Here is an 11,189-nt window from a genome sequence, read left to right as displayed (position 1 = left end):
TGTATGTTGTCCCTAATGAAGTGTCTAGTCCCATTCATGTAAATGATGTTGAATATGAACCTAATTTAGAGGAACATGAATCGACTAACGACACCACCACTTTTAATGAGGACCAATATGCATGCTACCATGATGATGATTATGATGATTATGATGATGTGTTAGAAGAACATGAAAATATTGTGGAACCTGTTAGTTCAATAACATATGGCTTCTCGCCCTCGACCTTCATGAATGTTGTTTTTTCTAATACTCATTGTAATTCATATGATTTTGATATTGACATGGGATTCGTACAATTATTCTGTGAAGATGAACATGACATAGGAATAGTTGAATCTTCTGTAGACACTAATATGCATGAAAATATATGATGTGTCTGATTCTCTACCTAGGTCACATTGTGATATTTCTCCTGATTGCCGATGCATGAGAATGAATTTGTTGATGATGTTGATGATTCTGAGTGTGAACTTTCTAAACTGATTGATGATTGTGAGCATGATGTGACATGTGTAGATGATTTAGGAGATTTTGATTTGATTAATAATGACGCACCTATTCTCCTACATGAGTCACAATCTGTTGGCCTTCCACCCAACCTAGATTTGGTTTGTAACAAAAATTTTAAACCAACTTTTCTGAAAATTCCTAATCTAGGATTGGAACTGTGTGCTCCCAAGTCCTCTTGGACTATTTTGCTTCTAAGTATAATACATTGAGGAACCACAGTTGGAATTAGCATGTTTGCCCGTCCCTAGCACAGTTCACTTTGAGCTAGACCTTTGCATGATGAACCCCCAAAACTGCGAGATTTTGTTTCAAAATTTATCGTTGAAAATCCAGGTTTGGGGGTAGCTCATTTTGTTTCACAGTTTCACTTGCGCCTACCATATTTTATTTGTGTGAAGCTGTTGAAACCTTTACACTTTGTCTTTTGGGTTGATCCTCAACTCTTTAGACTTTTGGTGTATGGTGAAATTTTTGTATATAATCCAGTAGATAAAATTTCTTAAAAAACCTTTTTTCCATTTGTATATATTTTGCTAATCCAATATGATCTCGGCTGAAATATGTTGGATTTTTGCCTTGAATAACGGAGTTTTAATTCTGCTTTCGCCGTACAATCGGGTATTCTCTCTCCTTTTACTCTACTCAGCATGTCCCTTTCCATATGTTGCATTTTAATCCTTTCCATATTTTGAAACATTGAGGACAATGTTTAGTTTAGGTTTGGGGGTATAGAGTAGATGCCACGATAATATGCTATAATTGAAAACAAAACTCCATCTTTTTGAAAAAATTGAAAAATTCCAAAAAAAAAGAAAAAAAAAATTTCAAAAAATCAAAATTCAAAAAATAAATTAAAAAATGAAAAATCATAAAAAATGGAGCTCATTTACCTTGAAATGTTGACTCTTGTGCAAATATGTATTTTTATTAGGAGTCTTAGTCTAGATATTTAGGCACCCTGATTCTAGCACAATTCACATAGTGATAAGAAATTTGCACGCGCACGATCTACCAATACATGTATGGCCTCGATCTTCAAGGTGTTTGATAGGAAGTTACGATTGCCAATCACTTTAGAATACTGAACGAAACTTGACTAGCTTGTTCTTTGGTTGGTTGGGATAGAAGGTGGAGGTTACATTAAGAAAGACAACCATCGAATTTAACTGGGTGCATCAAAAAGGGCTACCTCTTGCAAAGTGTCATGTAATTTTGTTTCCTTTTGTATGTATCAAAAGTGTTTCCTTGTTCTCAAAAAAAAAAAAAAAAAAAAAAAAAAAAAAAAAAAAAAAAATCAAGTATTTATCAATTCATCATCTCTTGTTCCAAAAATAAAAAGAGAATAGTAAATGTAAATAAGAGTCATGTAATTAGTCATTTTGTTGTAATAAGCAAGGAGGGTGTATGCCATTGATGTACAACGCGAGTAATTGTGAAATACCTCCAACTCATTCACAATTCTCGTAAAGTCCGGACAGCTAGCTAGATTTCGACCTCAGTTCTTAGCCTGAGAAACTATCTCTTGGTGATTAGTAGTCATGACTTCAGATCTTTCTTTACACATGTGTAGATACACTTTACACTCTTATCACATGTCTTTTTTTGTTATCAGTGCTAGGATTGTGCCTTCGATAGCTAGATTGACATCTCATTTTGCTGTGAGCTTAAACTGTTTTGCACATGTCACATTTGATGGAATCTGAGCTTATATTTTGTCCTAGGTTTTGTAGGCACACCTCTGGTAAACCTTCACGAGACTTCACTCGTCCACTAGGGACACTTAGTGGTTTAAAAGGCTTAGTGCATACGCTAAATGCATTCGAGAGACCAGCGACAGTGGTATAGTTAGGATTTCCTTAGTTTTGTTTTACTTGAGGACAAGTAAAATTCAGGTTTGGGGGTATTTGATGAGTGCTAAAAAGTGCATATTTCTATATATTTTTGTTGGCATTTAACTCATCTTTTGTGCAGTAATTCTACATTTTATCCCATATTCTGTATTTTCATTGTTTTCAAGAATAAATATTTTTCTTACTTAATTTTATTTTTAGGTAATAAATAAAGTATGGATGAATTGCGGAGCGGAATAGAGCAGAAAAGTAGTGAAAAGCCGGGAGGAGTTACGCAAGGAAGCCGCGAAGAACGTTGTGCATAAGACCAAGAGGCTAGGAATGGGCTTGAAGAAGAAGAATTGTCCTTAAAGAAGATATGGGATTGGCATACCCAAGGCCCAAAGCCCTTTCTCAAACCCATTTCCACTATCCAAGCCCGTCTCGGATTTCAGCCGTCAGATCGAAGCATTTCAGCATCCTACGGTCGCTCCATCATCGCACATCAAACTCCGAAGCTCCCGCTTTACATCGCAACGCCCATCTCCATCTTGGGCCGTCCTTTTCGTTGCATTCCTCCATCCGACGGTCGCTACCCACAGCCTCCCATCTCACCGTTGGATCCACCTACCATCGTCACATCCCACAGACCATAGCGCGATACATCAAACTTCGATGACCGCTCAACACTAAACACCTAAGTGTATACCCACAAACCAAACAACCCTAGCCAAACTAGTCGACCTCTTTCTTCTCCACCTTACCCTGCTGCAAAACCACCCTCCCTGCAACTGTCGCCACCACCTTCTCCCTGCCACAGCCACCCTAGTTCCGCCACCATCATCACCCTATCAACCAACAACCAAAACCCATCTCCCCCCTAGCCCTCTAGTTCCCTATTTTCTCACTTTTTCACGCTTCTTTGTCTGAACCCTAGGCGTGAAAAACTGATGAATTAGGTAACCTAGAGTTGCAATTGGCGCATGAGAAGAGGTCAGGGAGCAATTACAAGCATGGGTCGACGATTTCAAGGATCAATTTCAAAAAATTAGGTAACCCTAATTCAACTGATTTTTGGGGAAGAACCCTAATTTTGTAGTTTTGGGAATTGGGTCTGTGGGTATAAATATGTAGTGTGGGTGTGTTGTAAAAACCATGTTTGGATTAGCCTGCATCCAGAACTTTCAAGTTCTGTTAATTTTTAATTTACAAGCTCAATTTCAGTTCATGTCCTGTTAATGTTAATTGTTATGTTATGTTGTCTCCTGTTTGTGTTCTGTGTGTGATTGTATTATCCATGTTATGTTTGTGTTAACTAGTTTGTGTGTTTTGTTTCTACACATGATCCTGTAAGTCCCCTGTTGAACTCACATGTTCTTATTCTGAGTCTTAATGCTTGTCAACCATGAGGACTCTTAACTGCAACATGTTCTAATTCCCCACTAGGGTGAGAAAACAACTGAACCATGATGGTTAGCTATTAGGATGGTTTTTGCTGAGCTTAAAATAGCTTAGGCTAGTTAGACTCCTAAAAGCCCAACTGATTTGTGATTAGTGGTGCTGTAAGAAGACCACTAATGCTAGGGGTCAGTGGTGGCTCTAAGGAATTAATCAGCTACATTAGTTAGTAAGCCACTGCCTAGTTAGTCTGTGATTGGTTGTGCCTTAAACAGACAGCCAATACTAGGGGTTAGCTAAGGCTGTAAGGTTGGTTAACTAGACATTTGACAAAAACTTAACCTAGGTGAACTGGCTAGGTAAAGGGAATTCTCATCCATCTCCTTGCACTTCCCATCCACAATTTCTTTTCCATGTTTTGATTAAATTGTTCTTGAATTTTCTTTGTTTCTTTGCCTCTTAACTTCATTGCCTTTGGCTCACTGCCACTGAATTTTCTGTTGCTTTGCTTCTCTTATTCCACTGCCCTGCAGCTGCTGTGCAGCACTTGTTCTGCATTGCCTTTCCTTCCCTTGCAGTTGCTGCAGCTGCCCTTCTGCTGCTGCTGTTGCTGTTGTCTGCTGCAGCACTACTGCTGCATTGCTCTCTTCCTCTGTCAAGCTGCTGCTGCTGCTGTGCAGCACTTGTGCTGCTGCTGCTGTTGTTGCTGCTGCTTCCTGCAGCCAAGCAAAGGCCCATCAAGCTGAGCCCAATCCAATTCAGGCTTAACCAAAGCCCAGTTGTTTAATCCAAAGGCCTAGTTCAATAGCCAAGCCCAATACATTTCATTCCAGAAGCCCAAAGCCCAATTACTGTGAAAGACCATTTCACTGTTAGGGTGAAATTGAGCCCAAAGCTCAATCAAAGGCCAAAGCCCAATTACACTTCAAAGACCAACTGAGCTTGGGCTCAGTTCATTTTATTGTGAACAAACCCATTAGCACTCAAAGCCCAATTTAAGCCAAAAGGCTTCATAGCCCAATAGCAATTTAGGAACCCAATTAGCTAAAACACCTCCAAACACACCCGATCTCTGTGGATCGACCCGTACTTGCACGAGCTACAACCGACGACCGTGCACTTGCGGTATTACTGTAGGCCCCCGTTTTCATTGCGCTTAATTTATACACCCTTTCAAGGCCTGCCAACTTGTGTACCAACAAGAAAAGGCTCAAGAGAATGAAGTGCTAAGTGTGGGGGAGAATGCTTCAGAAATCTTACAACACAAACTCCCACTGAAATGCAAGGATCCGGGTAGCTTTGAAATTCCCGTCACAATTGGTAACACTATATTTAACAAAGCTATGTTGGATTTAGGTGCATCCGTTAATGTTATGCCTGCGTCCATGTATAATTCACTTGAGTTAGGTCCTCTTAAAAAGTCTGGAATTGTGTTGCAATTAGCCGATCGCTCTAATGTTTACCCAATGGGTATTGTTGAGGATGTTCTTGTGCAGGTTAATCAACTTGTATTTCCAGCTGACTTTTGCGTGTTAGAGATGAATGAAGGTTCACCGGACTCGTCTCTTCCATTGCTACTTGGGCGTCCCTTCATGAAAACGGCGAAAACCATTATTGATGTGGACAAGGGAACGTTGACTATGGAGTTTGATGGAGAAATAATATGTTTCAATATTTTCGAGACGATGAGATATCCTAGTGATGTCGACTCTTGTTTCTCCATTGATGTTATGGATACATTGGCACAACAAGTGTTCGAATTGAATGGTGATGATGCCTTGGAAACCGTTTTAACTACATCCATGGATAATGGTATAGAGTGTGGTAATGAAGTCAAGGAAGCCCTTGGTGATCTTAATTCACTACAAGGATGCCTGGAAACTCATAATATATCTTTTATTTCTTTACCATGCAGCGATGAAAAACTTTTACCATCTATTGTTAAATCTCCAAAATTAGAATTGAAACTCTCCCAAGTCACTTAAAGTACTTGTACTTGGGTGACAAGGAAGAGTTACATGTGATTGTTTCTAACGAGCTTAGTGAATTACAGGAGCAAAAACTTCTAAGGGTACTAAGGAAGTACAAGACGGCCATTGGATGGATAATCGCTGATATCAAGGGTATAAGCCCTGTCGTTTGTATGCATAAGATTCGTTTGGAGGACGATGCAAAGCCTACAAGGGAAGCGCAACGTCGTTTGAATCCTCCCATGATGGAAGTTGTGAAAAAGGAGATACTCAAGCTTTTGGAAGTGGGTGTTATATACCCCATATCCGATAGCAAGTGGGTAAGCCCGGTGCAAGTGGTACCATAGAAATCAGGTGTGACGGTGGTGGAGAATGATAAAAATGAACTTGTCCCAACTCGTGTGCAAACCGGTTGGAGGGTTTGTATTGATTATAGAAAATTGAATGCCACAACTAGGAAAGATCATTTTCCATTACCTTTTATTGATCAAATGCTTGAACGTTTAGTTGGACATTCTTACTATTGCTTCCTTGATGGCTATTCAGGTTATAATCAGATTGTGATAGCACCGGAGGATCAAGAGAAAAATACTTTCACTTGTCCGTTCGGTACTTTTGCTTATAGAAGGATGCCTTTTGGCTTGTGCAATGCTCCAGCTACCTTTCAAAGGTGTATGATAAGTATCTTTTCAGAATATGTTGAAAACATAATCGAAGTGTTCATGGACGACTTTATTGTCTTTGGTGATTCATTTGACCTTTGCTTGAACAATTTTTCACTAATCCTTGAACGATGTGTTGAAACAAATCTTGTGCTGAACTAGGAGAAGTGCCATTTTATGGTAACTCATGCATAGTTTTAGGCCATATAATATCTTCTAAAGGCTTGGAAGTTAATAAATCTGAGATTGAACTTATTCGTGCTCTAACCCCTCCCACTACGGTGAGGGAGATACGCTCTTTTCTTGGACATGCATGTTTTTATCGTAGGTTTATCAAGGACTTTTCCAAGATAACGTCACCACTTTGTAATTTATTGCAAAAAGATGTGGTTTTTAACTTTGATGAAAAGTGTGTGGAGGCATTCAATCGCTTTAAAGAGCTTTTGATTTTAGCCCCTATCATTAAACCACCGGATTGGAGCAAGCCTTTTGAGCTTATGTGTGATGCTAGTGATTATGCGGTTGGTGCGGTGCATGGGCAGCGTGTGGGGAAGATACCTCATGCTATTTATTATGCTTCTAGAACGTTAAATGAGGCCCAACAAAACTACACAACCACTGAAAAAGAGTTGTTAGGCATTTTTTTTGCTTTGGAAAAGTTTCGCTCTTATCTAATTGGTACAAAAGTTGTTATCTTTTCTGATCATGCAGCACTTAGGTACTTGCTAATGAAGAAAGAAGCAAAACCGAGGCTCATACGATGGATTTTACTCTTGCAAGAGTTTGATCTTGAAATCAAAGACAAGAAAGGAATTGAGAACACCGTTTCGGATCACTTGAGCCGTCTTGATATGGACAAGGAAGTTATCCCATTGCGTTAAAGCTTCCCGGATGAGCAACTATTTTCAATTGCTTTTGGAGAACCATGGTATGCCGATATTGTCAATTACTTGGTGTCTAAAAAAATTCCAAAGAACTTGTCTCGTGCTGAGAGGGACAAACTTAAGAAGTTGGGAAACCAATACATATGGGATGATCCATACTTGTGGAAACATTGCAGCGACCAAGTAATAAGAAGGTGCGCTCCCGAATGTGAATTTAATTCTATATTGTCTTTTTGTCACTCTTATGCTTGCGGAGGACATTTTGGGAGTAAGAGAACCGCTTACAAGGTGATTGAAAGCGGTTTCTATTGGCCAACCTTGTTTAAGGATGCATATATATTTTGTACAACTTGTGATAGGTTCCAAAGAACAGGCAATCTAGGTGCTCGAAATCAAATGCCACAAACTTTTATTCAATTTATTGAAGTTTTCAATATATGGGGTATTAATTTTATGGGTCCTTTAGTCAACTCCCATGGGAATTTTTATATCTTACTTGCTGTTTATTATGTCTCTAAATGGGTGGAAGCTAAGACCACCCCAACTAATGATTCTAAAGTGGTTTCAGATTTTGTGCAAGCTAATATTTTTGCAAGGTTAGGAATTCCAAGAGCCATCATTAGCGATGGGGGTTCTCACTTCAAAAACAGGTTTTTACAAAACTTGTTGAAGAATTACAATGTGTTGCACAAGATTGCAACACCTAATCATCCCCAAACAAATGGACAAGACGAGGTTTCCAACCGAGAGGTGAAATCCATACTTGAGAAGACGGTGAATCCAACAAGGAAGGATTGGAGCATGCGACTTAATGATGCTTTGTGGGCTTATAGAACCGCATACAAGACACCTATTGGGATGTCTCCTTTTAGGCTTGTGTATGGTAAACCTTGTCACTTACCCGTGGAGATTGAGCATAAGGCGTTTTGGGCTATTAAGCAATGCAATATGGAGATGGACGGTTCTGGAAAACAAAGGAAGTTACAACTCCAAGAGCTAGAGGAGCTTCGCAATGATGCATTTGAAAGCTCACGCATTTACAAGGAGAAAACGAAGGCATTTCATGATACTATGATTTCTATAAAACAATTTTGTGTTGGGCAGAAAGTGCTTTTGTTTAATTCTCGCTTGAAATTATTTCCGGGTAAATTAAGGTCACGCTGGATTGGACTTTTCATTGTTACTAATGTGTTTTCTCATGGTGCAGTCGAAATTCGTAGCATAGCTACATGCAAGGAATTTAAAGTTAATGGGCACCGGTTAAAACCATACTATGAGAATTTCTCTTCCGATGTGGTGGAATGAGTTAATTTTGTGGATGCAATCCCTCTGGAGGAGTCATAGAAAGCAAGGAGATAGTTGGGATGATGATTTTAAACCAAGCGCTAAGTGGGAGGAAACCCACCGGTTTTGTATCTTTACCTTTATCTTTTTATTTTTTTAAGTATTTTTATCTTTTTTTTTGCATATTATTTGCGTAATTTCCCACCTTGAACTTCACTTTGGATGAGTTAATTTACATTGAGGACAATGTAAAGTTTAAGTGTGGGGGAGCATTTATATGTTTTTAGAGTTTGATGCTTTATAGTAAAAAAAAATAGAAAACTGAAAAATGAAAAAAATAAAATAAAAACAAAAATGATACTCCAAAACATAGAAATATGTGCCTTTAGGATGACACTACCAATCTATGTGGACGAAACCGTTTTGGTTGCGAGGAGTTGAGGAACCCATTAACTACAAGGGACAAAATTATTCAAGTGTTAGAAATAATATGAAAGTTGTTACCATAGCTCGGAATATCACCATATCACTTTCTGTTTTTACTTTTGCAACATTTATGTTATATCTATGTGATTTGGTGGGTCACTAACATCGACTTGTTATTGCTGTTAGGATGAAATAGTGTGATTGAGTTACTACAAAAAAAAAAAAAGACCGACCAATTGACCAAACGGAATAAATTTGACACTTGGATAAAGCAATATGTGTGTGTTCTCCCTGTCTCCGTCGCCTAAGCAAGCGTGGAGTGCAGGATCCAAGGGAACTATCATGTAATCTGCTGACAAGAAACATGCGCTTGGATCCACAAGATCCAATCATGATGTCAAAAAAAATAAATTATTATGGTGCAATAAAATTGACTCCTAGTTCCCTTGTATATGCCAGTGAGTCGATCTAGATTTAAGTTTATTGGCTGCTGGTTTCCTTGTATATGCCAGTGTGTTGATATTAGAATTCAGACCAGTAGCTCAATCCAATAGGATTCATAGGTTCATCATTGGCAGCGACCTTCAGACAGATATGGGAAACATCGATCACTTTAGTAAACATCGCAACCATTTATATCTATTTCCATCTTCTTTATCTATTCATTTGTGATTGTGGTTTGTTAGTTTACGAGATTGTGCCTTGTTCGACTTTCTTAACAGAGCTTATTTATATATATTAATTTGGATTCATAACAAGGTACCTCCTCTTGCAACCATTTTGGATTCATTCATGGATTTGTCACAGGTAGACGGAGTTTGAAAAATAGGTTTTTTAGGCAAACCTCTTGTAAACCTTCACGAGACTATAACTCGTCCACTAGGGACACCTAGGGGTTTAAAGGCTTGTTATTTAGGCTAAAAGTGACCGTAGGCTCGACGAGACGGAGTTGTATGTATATTTTAGAATTCTTTTGTTTGATTTGCTCGAGGACTAGCAAAGTCTAAGTGTGGGGGAATTTGATAGGTGTCTAAAACACCTTAATATTTATCTATTGTTTATGCTTTCTTTGCTTAGTTTTCTTGTAAATTATGTATCTTATGTTTGCTTTTGAGTTTAGGTACTTTGGAGTCATTTGGAACAAAAGAAGAAGAAATGTTGTTTAAAAGGCAAAATAGTGCAACTGTTGTTGGAGGCGGAACTATTTCTCATTATTTGCTTTTATTTCTTCATCTCTGGCTGAAAAGCATGTCGGCTTTAGTGATGCAAATTCAACTGTTGTTGCTGTGTACTGTGCATGACAACTTTAGTGATGTTTAAATCTTGAAGAGTAGAAGTGGATATGAGAAGTAAGAGACGGCTGTTGTTGGTGGAATAATTCGAAGAAGAGAAAAAGCGTCATTTCATTGCGAGCAAGTGTTATCGGGAGCACAATGGAGGATACAGGACAGTCGACGTCACCAATACAAGTCAACATAAGGGCTGCCATTTGGTTGGTCCTTATCCTATTCACGGGTGCCTAGAGTCATTCTGGGTACCCCTATCTACTTCACTTGAGTGGATATAGTCACTCCCATTCCAACACAATACACAAAACCTAAAAATCAGTATTCTTTTTCTCGTTTACATCTCTGTCTGAAATTGAGAAAAGATAGGAACCAGTAAGGCGGCTGGCAGAGAGGAGAAGAGATGGATCTTTTCGTGATGAAATCAACGGAGTTCAGAAATGATCTGGGAGGAATTAGCTAGTGGGTGCTGTCGATCTAGAAGAAATGGTGGAGAAATTAGGGTAAGATGATGTTGTTTCTGTTAATTGAATCTGAGAAGGATGTTAGGGTTTGTAGGATAATATTTATGTGAGTTCAAGAGATGGGTTCCAGTTTACTTCAATCTTAGACAGCCTTGATGAGAAATTGAGAAGGAATAGAAGATGGGTTTGAGACGAATTGGGGTTTCTGTTTGTGAACTGCTGATGTAATTGAAGAAATGGTGATGATTCTGATGGTGAAACTCATAGAAGAAATGGGTTTCTACAGGGTTCCGTTGTGTTGAAATTCATGGGAGATTAAAGTGGTTACTGCCACTGGTTTATGGGAGATGAATTGAGCACAAGAGATAGCTGAAGTATGAACTTGAAGCAAAAAGGACATAAGAATTGAAGACATGGTACTAGAAGGAAGAGCTGGTGATGAACAAGATAGGAGCTCATTCTTGAGCTGAGCA

Source organism: Papaver somniferum, chromosome 6 (assembly GCF_003573695.1).
Source record: "Papaver somniferum cultivar HN1 chromosome 6, ASM357369v1, whole genome shotgun sequence".
NCBI lineage: Eukaryota > Viridiplantae > Streptophyta > Magnoliopsida > Ranunculales > Papaveraceae > Papaver > Papaver somniferum.
Note: the sequence above shows the minus strand (reverse complement) of the source record.